This window comes from Siniperca chuatsi, linkage group LG1, assembly GCF_020085105.1.
Source record: "Siniperca chuatsi isolate FFG_IHB_CAS linkage group LG1, ASM2008510v1, whole genome shotgun sequence".
In the NCBI taxonomy this organism is placed as follows: Eukaryota; Metazoa; Chordata; class Actinopteri; order Centrarchiformes; family Sinipercidae; genus Siniperca; species Siniperca chuatsi.
This window is the reverse complement of record NC_058042.1, coordinates 4255874-4269319: the sequence shown is the minus strand read 5'-3', so window position 1 is coordinate 4269319 and position 13446 is coordinate 4255874. Positions and strand designations below refer to the sequence as shown.

Here is a 13446-nt window from a genome sequence, read left to right as displayed (position 1 = left end):
TTATCAGATCACAACCCCATTACAGCATATATATATATATATATATATATATATATATATATATATATATATATATGTGTGTGTGTGTGTGTGTGTGTGTGTAGGTGGTGGTGGTGGTGTGCCTAATGCAGCTTCAAAGACAGCAGCAGGTTGAGGGAAGACACTGAAGGAGGAAGAAAGAGGCAGATGGAGAAAAAACAGCAAGTGACAGGGAAAAAGAGCAAGGAGGGCGAGTGAGGAGGGTGGGAGAGAGCAGATTGAGAGTGAGAGAGAGAACAGGGAGGGGGGAGTAGAGAGAGAGGGAGGGAGAGAGAGAGTAAAGAGGGAGGGGAGGTTTATCCAACAGCGCTGGTGAGACAGAAGTTTCAGCTCTGCGCTTCACACACAGCCAGGACAGAAGATACCACACACATACATACAGGTGAGACAACTCCTCTTCTTCTTCCTCTTCTTCTTCTTCCTCTTCTTCTTCTGTAAGGTGGGTTTTAGCCTTTTTGCAAGCTGGAATAAGATGCCGACATTCAGGTGTGAAGGTGAATGCAGTGTGAAAGCGATGAACTTGGTGCTCAGCCTAAGTTGGGAGTGTGCAGGCATGCTGCGTAAACACCGGTGCATCCGTGGGGGTTTTGTTGTGTCCTGAGGGATGAATGTCAACATAAACAACAAAGAGAGAGAGTCCAGAATGTGCTGTGTTCCTCCCAAAGCAAGTGTCATTTCCCACATGATCTCAACACAAACGGGGGTGTAAGTGTTGCTGGAATATTAATGGATGCTTTCCTTAAGTGTTGCATGCTGTGCGAGTGCTGGTGGAAAAGCGCTATACTGTGTGTGTGCGTTCAGCAGTCGTGCCGTGTCTGAGCAGCATGCATTATTTATCTGTACTGATCTCCAGAAACAGCGATACCTCAATAGGGGCAGAGGCAGGAATGTATATACTGTAATGTATTCACAGTGTTCATCAGTGATAATATCATGTGATAGCTGGACTGGTGTAATGTACTGTCTGAGAGGTGAGCAAAGGGATAACCTGCATCTTTTATATGTTCAGCTGTGCCACACTTGCTTTGTCTTGTTTGTAACATCTTGCCACTGTAGGCTGCAGCATGGCAGAAACAGTATGCATGGATATCCTATGGTTTATTTATCTGTCATTATCTGTGGTGGAGATACCGGAGAGCCCTGTGGCAGCAGGAGGCTGTGAATAAAGCTGAGGTGATGAGATCTCTCTTATCATGAGATGGGTTTTCCACGCTGAGGAGGTTGACTCCTTTTGTCTGCAGATACATCATCTTAATCCACATCAGTGTAACATGGCTGCTGCAGGCAACAGATTCATCATCTGACTTAGTGTGTGTGCAGATTACACATTTGGAAGGGGCATATGCGTGTGTTATTTACAGCTTCTGTGTGTGTTTGTGTTCCTGCATCCAGCTGCTTCTGCCCTCTTTTATTGAAGACTGAAGGCAGCTCCTGATGTGCAGAGAGCAAACAAAGAAACCAGCAGTTTTTAGACAGTTACTTTGGCTCATATCTAGATCGCACAATATCATACACACACACACACACACACACACACACACACACACACTCAGCACACTTTAATGACAAGTAAAGGAATACTCCACTGAAACTCGCCCTCTGTTGGCACGGACGGTGGTTGTGTAAAGTTTCGAGGAAGACTGCAGCTATAGTTTTACAGCAGTTGGATGGACGAGTCACTGCAATAAAAATATCAAAACATATATAGAAACTTCTCAAAGCACTCGTCCACTTCTTTGCTGCCTGTATTTTATTTATTTTTTTTGCCAAAATACAGCTAAATACATACTGGAACCTACAAAGACTTGACGCCCCACACAAAATGACTGTTTCCACCAACATATCCAGATGTTTTTTAATCTTGAAAGTCTGAAGGCAGCACATGTGGACAACTAGTAAACACAGAGGAAAACATACTGGACAACTTATAGGCAGACTATGATTAGAGTCGTGGAGCCACACAACCCCTGAAATTCAAGGTTCAAGGTTCAGCTTTATTGTCATTATACAATACAGGATTGCACAATGAAATGCAGGTGTAGCCACCTCTATTTAAATTAGAATAGAATAAAACAATAAAATAGGCATTAAAATAGAACAAAGTATATAAAAGTAGCACTAAAAGAAGAAATAAAAAGGAAAACTAAATTATATTTACAAGGAAGATATACAGTTACATATATACATATACATTTATATATATACAAACGTACACACGATTTCTGCAAGACCATGAATTCTTGCGGGTTCCTGTACCAAAACAAAAATGGACATTCATTAAAAACAGTGTGTCTTGTTAATTTATGCAGGTAAGGCAAAGAATTGCAACATGTTTCTTCGCCTTAAGCAAACATGTTGCATGCGACAAAGGAAAACAGCTTACTTCAGAGCGGTAAGTGTTTGATACTCAAAACACGTTTTCGTTGACGTATTCCTTTAAGTGATGCAGGTGACAGAATGTGAGGGGAAAAAAACACACCCGCCACCTTGCCCACATTGAATCAGAAAGACAGGGCAGGGACCCTACTCAAATATTCAGGACCACAAATCCCTTTGAAAAAACAGGTTTCTTTATCCAAGTCGTGGCTCCGATGCTCTCAGTTTGTCGGTCTCTCTTGTTTCATGCTAACGTTTTTCAATAGTTTCATTTGGAAAAGGATCACTCTTCTGTTCGCTGTTGCAACTGTGACAGGTGTTACTTTTCCACAGAGGAACTTCTTCTGATGTGAATTTCCAGAGCTGAGACAGTTTAAGTTAACAGTTAATTAGAACTTTTTTTCCCCCAAGCCTCAGACTGCTTCTGTTTCATGCTGCAATCATTTCTGGATCTGGTTTGACTCTCCTAACATGTGAACAGTACAGATGCAGAAAATAATAGGCCTGTTCTTCTCTCACAGCTCCAACTGTTTTTCTCCCACACCGTTATGTACCACACAAAAAGTCTGCCTCTGCCTGATGCAGCACTTTAAATTACTGATGCCTCGGTGTAACACCGTTAATTCCATTAACAAATGCATAACACTGAAGACCAAATGTAGATGTTACTGTGTGATGATCTACACTGAGGTTCTTTTCAAAAAGACTGCAGACTGTAGAGATCTCAGCTCTTAAACTGGTCCTGAACATGATTTAGTGCAGTGCAGCTGCCACTAGACCAGTTCTGTAGGGTTAAACCATTTTAAGGTTTGGGTAAACGTAACTTACAGAATCACAAAGCATTCACCAAAGAAAAAAGACCTAATTATGTCTTCCATATCTTGTAATAATGACTTAACATAATTCCGTATTCATCCGTAGCTCATAATTACAAGAAAAATTCTGAGATATATCTTGTAATTACGGGACAGGGAGGTCAGAATTTCAAAATGGCATTTCAAAATGTTTTCTGTGATAAATGCATTTCCATAGTAACCAAACCTTGAGAGTGATACAAAAACTGACAGGGATGATAAAACCGAAAGTGATCATTTTGCACCAGAGTGGAGCCTTGCTGGTATTCTGAACAAGACTGCCGAGTGGGGCAGAAGCAACTAATTACATGAACGACCTTCTATCAGTCAGCTGAGGATAGCAGTGATTTGATCTTTGAAATACTTCTAAGCTGCAGAGAGAGCTGCTGCACAAAAGTTATAAAGTGTTATAGTGCAAAAAAAGAATATTTAAACTTAAGAACAGTTTCTTAGCCACAAGGAATACCCTGCCTGCTGCAGATCATATTTGCAAAGAGTTAGGAGGGAATAGATCATACGTTGACCATCCACCAAGTCACTCAGGCTGTCTGGTGTCACAGCAATGGAAGCATGACACAATGCTGTTGCTGTTGTATTGATGAGACATCATCAGACTTGATGAATGTTCTGAACCAGGCTGTTGCTGTAACACTAAGAGTGGCAGTATGTTCCAAATAAGACTGAATGTGGGCCATTTGCAAAGGCAGCATAGCTGCTGTTGAATACACCTCTGCAAGCAACGACCAGAATACTCAAAGCAGATGGAGGTCTGTTCGTTCTGAGCCTGCCGGTCTTCCAACCACAACATGCATCCCACGCAGGACACAGAAACAGAATGCAACCAACCGCATGCGATTATTGACCAACTGCAGGTGAGTGTGCTGTGGAGTAGTGAGCACAGCTGTGTGAAAACAAAGTATGATGTGAAAACTACAAGAGAAGGACAGATGCAGTCCGGCTATTTTTAAACATTAACTTCACACCTCCAGTTTGGATTACTGTGTCTGTTATAAACAAATAATAAAATAATAAGCCCTGAGCAGATGAAACATGGCAGTACTGCAGCAGAGGACGTCATCATCTGATAATCCCTCTGTTGCCGCACTTATCTGTCTCCTGCAACATCCTTAAAATTACACACACACACTTCGATCCTGTGAACCAAACCCTGAACAATTTCCTCTATGTACCAAAACTAAACCTAAACCTCTCTAGTCCCAAGTAGAAAAAATCCTGCAGTGGATTCTTCTACGCTACGTTTTTAAGTGTCATCGCCCTGTGATGATCAAGACAGTCAGTATGATAATGAGTTTGCGTGCTTCTATTTCCTGCATTTCCCAGAATTATTTCCAGCAGAATGAGAAAGGGTTTGAGCTTGCTTTTGCTGGAGAGAGACAGTGGCAGCGCTTAATAATAAAAGCGCGGAAGTGCGAACTCAACCCCTGACTGAATTTGTTTAGTGAGTTAGTTAATTCATCATTTTTGGTATGCTTCTGGTCAGACTCAGAGACAAGCGTTTGAAATTCAAGTGGGAAAGCTTTAGGATGGTTGTGTTGCTTGCCTCGATATGCGCTGTTTGCCAGAGTCCACGTTTCCCGAATTTCTACAACGGCGGTGAGTGCAAAGTTAGCACGAAGCAGTAGTCAGAACGGCTACAGTTTCTGAAGGTGTGTTCAGACAGAATGTGAGGCAAATTTTAAACACGGTGCGCCTGCATACAAAGTCAATGGAAAGAAACAAGTGGATGTGAAAGACAAATCGCTCTAGGTGGCTTGAATTTAGGTGAAGACATGTTTCTGCATGTGTTCAACTTGAGTGAAAGATCCATGCTTATCTTTATGACTCCACTGTATAAACGTACATAGACAAAGAGAGGACACAGAAAACAGTGGTCCCCAGAGAATGAATCATACTGATTTTGGCGATCCCCTGACTTTGTCTTTAGCCACCAAAAGGTTGACATTTTTGGCTTTTAGTGAAATGTGTTGACAACTATTGGATGGATTGCCATGAAAGTTTGTACAGACATTCATGGTGCCCAGAGGATGAAACCCGTCATCATCCCCGCGAAATTTCATTTTTTCCAATACTTTAATCCATGACCAATACCTGCAAACTAATGACGTTGTTAACACACTAAACTAAGATGGTGAACATGGTAAACATTATACCTGCTAAACATCAGCATGTTAGCATTGTCATTGTGAGCATGTTAGCATGCTGACATTAGCATTTAGCTCAAAGCAGCTCCAATGCAAAAGCTACTGATTCAGTCAGTGACACAAGTGATTCAGTACTCAGTTCATTTTGAGGATTTAAAATTAGTTCGATCATGAACTGAACAACTCCAGTTAATCAGAGAAATTGAAACAGTGCAGATGAGAATTATATGAGCAAGAAAGATAAAACCTGATTATTTTTAAGCATTAAATGGATTAACCTTAAATAAGTGGATAAATCTGCCTCCATTCCTCCTCTGATGGATTTTTCCCTGTATGATATATCAGTGAATATGTAAAATGGTGGCTCTAAAAAGAAGCTCTTTGATTTCAAGGAACTGACACCAAAACCTGACGTGTACTATTTATGTTTTAGATCATGATACTTGTCCTGCTGTGCTGGAAATATCTCAATGTGTCCACAATTCACCTGTTCTGAGCAAGAACAAGACAAATCCAGAATCAGACAATAAAAACAGGCCAAGAAATGCAAGATAGTTTACTAGTAGATGTTTGTTGGTGTTTGCAGTGTGTTTTTTCCTGCAACTCTACACTTACATTTTAATCCCAAACCAGCTCCTTACATGACTGACATTTGTGTGTTTGGTCCTCATAATCACACACATAATGAGCAGCAGTCAGCCGGCCCAGTCTGCTGCCTCGCTTGTGTCTCGTCTGTCACTGGTGGATCGAACCCTGCCGTGTTTCCTGGCAAGACACCAGGTTGCTGCCATAGCTGTTACTCTTCCTTCCTCTCTCCAACTGTCTCTCTGTTTCTTTTTCTCTTTCTGTCTCTCTGCAGTCGTGTCGGGTGAATTGACAGGATTGAGAGAGCAGTCTTTCTGCTCCAGGTTTTCTTTGTACTCAGACTGTGGCAGGAGAAAGAAGACGTTTACAGGACGGATTAGAGTTTATAGAAATGGATCTCCTCTGTTGTTTGCTTCAGCTGACAAGCCTGGCTTACACCTCGAAATCTTTCTTTCTCTTGTATTCCTTCTTTCTGTCTTTCTCTCCATCCATGCCATCCATCCGGTCCCCAGGCTGGTCCTGTGTCTACAGTTGAGCAGCCAGCTGACAGCACAGTGACAAGTGTTGAGGTTGGGAGGATGAGAAGCAGTGGAGGGAGGGAGGAAGGGGGACTAATGAGAGGGACAGCAGCAGCAGGGGTCTGTCACTGCACCACCAGATAACAGCCCCCCGACTCTCTTTGATATCTGTCCCAAGCGACCAGGTCTCTCCATCTTCAGCTTGTACCAGTGAGGTGGTGCCTTTTTTCCTTTGTGCAGTTGTAAAGGGAGGGGGAGGAGAAGCAGAGGGTGGTGTCAGACCTCGCATGGATCAAAAAGCCAAAAGCAGAATCAAGAGAAGATCCAATAATGAGAAAGGATGGGAGGATGAAATTGTTTATTTTAGAGGATCACTCTGGTTCTCCACCCAACACATTCTCACACTGTGTTTGTATGAAAAATGCAGGACACTGTACGTGAGGAGCTGCAGGAGGAGGCAACAGGGAGAGATTGTAGCAGATATGATGAAAAATGGTGAAAAATACCAAAACAACACGACTGCTAGGTCACCACGGAAGGCTGTTACAGAACAATGATTCAGTGCATTTAAATATATACATCTGAATGCAAATTTGAATGCATGTGATAAATTCACATGTGCTGTTGGTATATCCTGCAATATATTGCAAGTATAATATTTTATGTATTTCACATTGCATTTTAAATACATTACTTAATATATGCCAATATATTACATCTCCATAAAGTAACAATGTAGTTATGTTGCATAGCTAAATATGTTTCCTAACAATATGTATAAACATACAATGTCCAAGAAGCCTTTTGTATATTTCTAGACACTGTTAGCAGAGTGCCGATCTTTCTGATTCTATAACTCATAGCTCTAGGATCTATGCAGCTGCAAAATTGTTGTTTTGAATCAACTCACGAGCCTCAGAGGTCACAGGGTGAACTGGATATAAAATATTAATGGCAGCATTTTTTGGGAGGTAAAATGGCCAGTGAACGTGGACTAGCCTTCATGTTGTAACTGCAGGAAAAAGAGCTTGTGATAAGGTGCTTCTGTCTATTACTGCAGAGAACAAAACCCATCAATTATGTTCCTCCATTTTCCTCGTTAGTTTGGCAGCTGTGGGGGTTGTGGCTCAGCAGGTAGGGCAGGTTGTCCAAGCAAAACACTGAACCTCAAATTGATCCCGATGGTTGGGTAGCTCTGCTGCAATCAATGTGTGTGGGTGGGTGATTGAGAGGCAAATTGTGAAGTGTGTTAAATAATAGCGGCATATAAATGCAGTCCATATGCATCTGATCCCTGGACAGTATCTTAATTATCTCTCAAACACTACACATGTATCCTGTAAACAATAAAAAATCAATCAAATCATGTAATTTGGGTTATTGTGACACTCAGAGTGTCCTGACTAGTTGGTGGAGGGAGCACTGATGGTGTCTGTATGTCCACGTATTGTCTAGTGCAGTACGATGTGTGAACAGAAACCTCCGCTGATTTCATGCAAAACAGGTCCCTGACTGAAATCCCTGCCATCTCTTCAAAATCTATTTAAGGATGACAATTTTTAGTCAGCACAGGAGACACGGAGCCGCATTTTAATCCTCCCTTTTCCAGTTTGTCCCAGATAAAACGTTACAGCTGCTGTTTTTATAAGAAAGTTCTCTTTGGTAGATTTCAAAACCTGGTTTCAAAAACCAAGGCAGTGTGAAGTAAAAGCATTACATATTTATAAATACAAGCTTTGAGGGCCACAAAATGTATTTTAGTTCAGACAACAGGTGCTCGCTGACAGTTCTCCTTCCCAGAAACCTCAGACTCCTCTGGGCTTTTGTCTGCACACATGCCTGATTATATGAACTGAGCAATACAAAAGTCAGTGGGGGTGTACTCTATTTCTCTACAAGTTCTCTTTGCTCCATCAACACCAAAGAGCATAATCATTCAGCATCGTCCAGCATCCACACTTTTATTTCCCATCTTAAGATTGCACATCCTGATAATGGACATAATCATAACAATAGACTGAGCACTTTGATGTCCATCCTCAGTCAAGGTGCACATTTTGATATTGACTTCTAGTCAGAGGTGTGAACTTTTATATCCACCCTCCCTCAGAAGCCTGTGCTTTGATTTCGCCCCCCCAGCAGGTCGGAGGCCGACTGAGGCGGTTTCATCAGTCACGCCCTCCAGCCTTCATGGAAAACAGAACAGCAGTATTGATCATTACGGAAACCTTCATGTGCTGGGATTTTTCTAAGGGCAAGCACATGCAGATATGAGCGATATTAATTGCTTTGTGTTTTGCATCAAATTGATTGGAGGAAGTGAAATGACCTGGTTTTGTGCTCTTTCTAATAAGCCCTGGGAGGTTTTTGAGTTGGAATCAGTCACTCACCCCACTGAAAGAACCAGGTAAAACACATATTGATTTTTATTCTTTTTCAAACTGGCAACGCTCAATAGATGTGAAAAGGCACTGAAGTCTGCTGGGGGGATGTGCGCTTACTATGTACTGAACTATATCGACTTTTATATCCAACCTGTGGTAAATGATGGTCTTAATGCCAGACTGGTATCTGTTTGAAGTCTTTTGACTTGATAGAATATTACTAAAATCTTACTGAGTAAAAAATTATGATAACCAACATTTTGATGCACACATTAAAGGATAATTCTGGTTTATCACTTGGGTCTTATTTTCATAGTTTTTCATCAGTAACATTTTACTCACCGAGTTTATTGTCTGATGGAGCAAAAGGCACGAGCAGTCAGGTGATCAGACAGGTTTTGAAGAAACCCCCAGGCTGGCCAAGCTTATCTGGAAGAGAAAATGAAGGTGAACTGTGAAATCAATCCCCAAACTGTCCGTTTCAACTTTGATCTACTGTACTGTACAGTTTTCCTTTGCAATGGGGGCTTATTGCATACATTTTGGGTGTGCTCACTTCCGGTTTCACCTTGTTTATTTTCCGGAAGTGAGCACTGGCTGATCAAGCTGTTGACTTCTTTACAACCAATTTATCCTCTGGGAACAGAGGATAAATTGTGCCAATCCATGTTGTAAATGTAGACATATTTCAACTTGCTTGATCTGCTAGTGGCACTAGAGGAAAAGTCGGGAACACCAAAGTCAGTAGGCTTCATCCTCTGACAATCATTAATACTAAAGTACTAAATTTCATAACAATCCATGTGTTATTATTACTGATATATTAAAAAATGATGTGCAAATAAATTGCCAAAATTAGGTACATGCATGTACATATTTCTAGTGTTTGAAGCTTAAATCATCACCAGCACCATTTTGCACCAATGTTCAATAATCATACAGGGAGAAGTCCACTGTATGAGAGGCAGACAGAACATTTCTTTCACCCACAGTAGCAGTAACCTCTCTCTCTTGTTACTGTTGCTATCACAACAGGTTCAGTCTAACTGTATAATATGGATCAAGGTCAGATGAAATTGCTGAACTGCATTGTGGGAAAAGTACATAATCACAAACCCATGTAAAGTTAGGTGGCTGAGGGGAGAAACAAGGTTGAGGGAAAGCCCGGTGTACAGTGTTTTTTTTTTTGGTTCTGTACTCCAGAACGTTGGATCTGAAGTGAAACAGTGACGATGTGGTGAAAGTGCTGACTTTCAGCTTTAAACATGAGGGCATTTAGTCCAAATCTGATGAACCATGTATCTGTAGCCCTTTTTTATACCCTCTTAAAACCTGCAATAACCAATTTCCTTGCCACCTGGGGGCAGCGGAAACAAGTTATGAACACAGTGTGTAAGTCCAATATTCACTCTCTTTTAGCTCTGTTTTTGGTCTGCACTACTGAGGGAAACACCTGGCTCCTTAGCTGCTTATTGCTAGACGTTCCAGTTTCTTCACCAGCTAGTCGCAAAATGTGTGTGTTTGCCGTTTGCTGCTGAGCAGGTAGTGTACAGTGGGGTTTTAGAGCTTTTTTTGCTGCTTGCTGTGGCCAAAAACGACACTATGAGAGCGGTGTGAGTGAACCAAAACATTGTGGGCCAGGCAGCTTAACAATGAGCTGAAACTTACTATAAAGCTCCGTAAAGCCGAGGGGGGCTGCAGATTTGGATGTTATTTCATTACGAGCGACCCCTTTCACATTGTCACACTGTTTTCACCTCATCATTTGATACTTTGTTATCATAAAAATATCGATTATGGTTGCTTTAAAGTAAAAAGAGCTACAAGACCTACACTGTTAAGCCAATATGGACGTGCACACAAGCTGAAAGTCAGCATTTCAAACTCCCAACACAATGAAAACATCACTTTCCTAATACTTTCTGACAACGCTTTAGATTCCAGGAAAGAAAATGTGGATACTTCATCACAAAATAACTCCCTGAAATCACATTGATGCTGTTTGACAGTGAAAGAGGACAGATTTTTCCTTAATCTGCATTAATATCCTTGATGATGACATTACATTTACGGAGAGATGGGAAACCATTATCATGAATAAGCACAAAGTCAGTTTCCATGGCCTTCAGCACCTCATGTTGTTGCTTATTCATATGGTTTGATGAGATGATGAGAATCCACACTGCTTAAGACAAAGTGTGAAAGGCAGTGATTATTTTTTTCATCAGGATCAAGCTTCTCTCAGCAGCTGAGGATTTGGACCGGCTCTCACTGATTTCGTGCATGTGCAGGCTGCGTGCTGCAATTCTAACAAAAGTCATTTTCAAAGGCGCTTTTACTCAGATGGCAGTGGGAGAGGAGAAAGCAGTAGCCTGCACCACTCCCCCCTTTTGTTGTTAGGAGAAGGGGGGGGGGGGGCTTGAGCTGGAGCTTCACAATGGACGTTTGTCTGAAATCAAGCAAAAGACGTTTCATCCTTTGAGTGTGGGTAAACATGAGCATAAATCAAGATGCCTTCGGTACATGTTTTCAAGCCTGGACACAAGGACAGGATTGGTGTATGATGAATCTTGTGTAGACATGACAGCTCACTAACTTGGATTTGTAACTAAAACGTTTGTGAAATTCAGCATATTTCACATTTCTAGTCATGAATTTACTGCTGATGAAAATTGTATACAACTTTAAAAGGAAAAGCTTGCTGAGATGAGAGGATCGATATTAATCTCACGTTTGTGCGACAAGTACGGAGCTGGAGAAGAGTTAGCCTAACTTAGCATACAGACAGGAAGCAGGTTGAAGCAGCTAGCCTGGCTCCAGAGTTAAAAAATACACCTCCCAACACCTCTAAAGCTCACTAATTTATACAACGTGTTAATCAGTGAGTTGACTAATTGTTCTGTTTGTGTACAAATTAAACTGACAAGATACAATGTGTTAATTAGTGAGCTTAAGAGGTGTTAGTAGCCAAAACCAGGCTAGCCATTTCCACTTGCCTCCAATATTTATGCTAAGCTAGGCTAGGTGTCTACTGCTTCTAGCGGCATACTTTACACACAGACATGAGCTTCGCATCTAACTCTTGGAAAGAAAGCAAAGAAGTGTATATCCCAAAATGCTGTTGTTTCTTTAAGCTGAAATGTCTTTGTAATATGTAAATGAAGAAGCTTAAAAAACAATAACTAATGTTGTGTTGTGTGTGTGTGCGTGTGTGTGTGTGTGCATACGTGCGATGAGTGTTTCTTTGGTATTTTGGCTTCAATGCAGGCAGGCAGCCGTGCTCGACTATACAACGGAACAATAGTTCTCTCTGTGTGGCTTTGAGCGAGGGAGAGGTGGGGGAGAGAGAGAGCGAGGGAGAGGTGGGGGGGGAGAGCGAGTGGGGAGAGCGAGGAGGGAGGTGGGGGTACGAGAGAGAGAGGGAGGGAGAGAGTATGAGAGCGAGGGAGAGGGGTACGAGAGGGGAGAGGTGGGGGTATGAGAGAGAGAGCGAGGTTGTTCAGGGAAGCAGAGAAGAGAGATGGATTTACACTTGGATCATGCTGATAGTGAAACAGCTACTCCAAGAATTGATTTCACTTTGGCTTGACCAAGGAGCTTACAGTAAAAATTTAACCATTTGGTTTTAAAGAGTGATACTATTTTTAGAGCAAATTACAGTTATAAGCTTCTCATTCACACGAAATTATAGCAATAGGCAGCTAAGTTGATTGAAAAAATGACAAAATATTCTGCCCTCACGATGTGTGAGCTAGCTAAACACACTTCCAATAAAGGCTGAAGACCGCAGTTGGCCTTTGAGGTTTTTTACTGGAAGAAATTTGTGGAGACAAATTAAATGATAGATGATGATGATTACAAATCAGAAAAAGAAAATGAATTAGTACAGTAATAAGGACACTGGATTCACAAAACTGTAGACAAGCCATCACATTACTGTCTCTCATTCCAGGAAGAAACAAAGTATCATGGTACAACAAAGTAATTACACAGAGTCCACAAGAGTAAAAGTAAAGAGACTAAAATACATAACAGTTACAGAATGTTGTATTAGCAACACATTAGCCTCAGACAGCTAGTTGGTTAGCAGGACACTGATCACAGAAAAACTAAATTAACAAATCTCAAATCAACCAGCTGTAATAAAAGAGTACCTACAGATAATGCTCCAACAATCAGCATCTGGAGAGTAGATGAAAGATGTCACAGATCTGACGAAATGATGGATGTAACGATGTCAGGATATCAAGGGCGGATATTTCATTTCACTGTTGGGGGAGACAATAAACAGAATGTTCAACTGAAACCAACTGCTGGTGAAAGAAGTATGAATCTTTGGCACCGAGGAGCAGAAGAACTCCAAAACAAACTGACAGCCATGACATAACATTGTTGTAAAGTTGTTATGGCTAATTTGTTAGCAACATGATCAACATTATCATCCGTTCCAGTTGTTTTTCTGTCCGTCTGATGAATGCAAATCCAATATTGACTCTCCTTTTAGCTCTAATATTGTTGCCATCAACTG

At 41.3% G+C, this 13446-nt stretch overlaps 1 protein-coding gene and 1 long non-coding RNA gene across 3 annotated transcripts in view; one reads left to right on the top strand and one right to left on the bottom strand.

The window, feature by feature from the left end:
• The first annotated feature begins 303 nt into the window (after positions 1-303).
• Positions 304-13446, top strand: part of c1qtnf4 (C1q and TNF related 4) — a 31159-nt gene continuing 18016 nt past the window's right edge. The window contains exon 1 of the mRNA XM_044166939.1: positions 304-421. The gene's annotated coding sequence lies outside the window, so the exon portion shown is untranslated. The remainder of the gene's footprint in view (positions 422-13446) is intronic.
• On the bottom strand, positions 2128-13200 carry LOC122862122. 2 transcript variants are annotated; one of them, XR_006374641.1, is made up of 3 exons: positions 13077-13200; positions 9261-9347; positions 2128-6979 (listed from the first exon to the last, which is right to left on the bottom strand). It is a non-coding gene; the product is annotated as an uncharacterized LOC122862122 (long non-coding RNA). The 2 variants fall into 2 exon arrangements; XR_006374642.1 differs by having other exon boundaries at positions 2128-6764.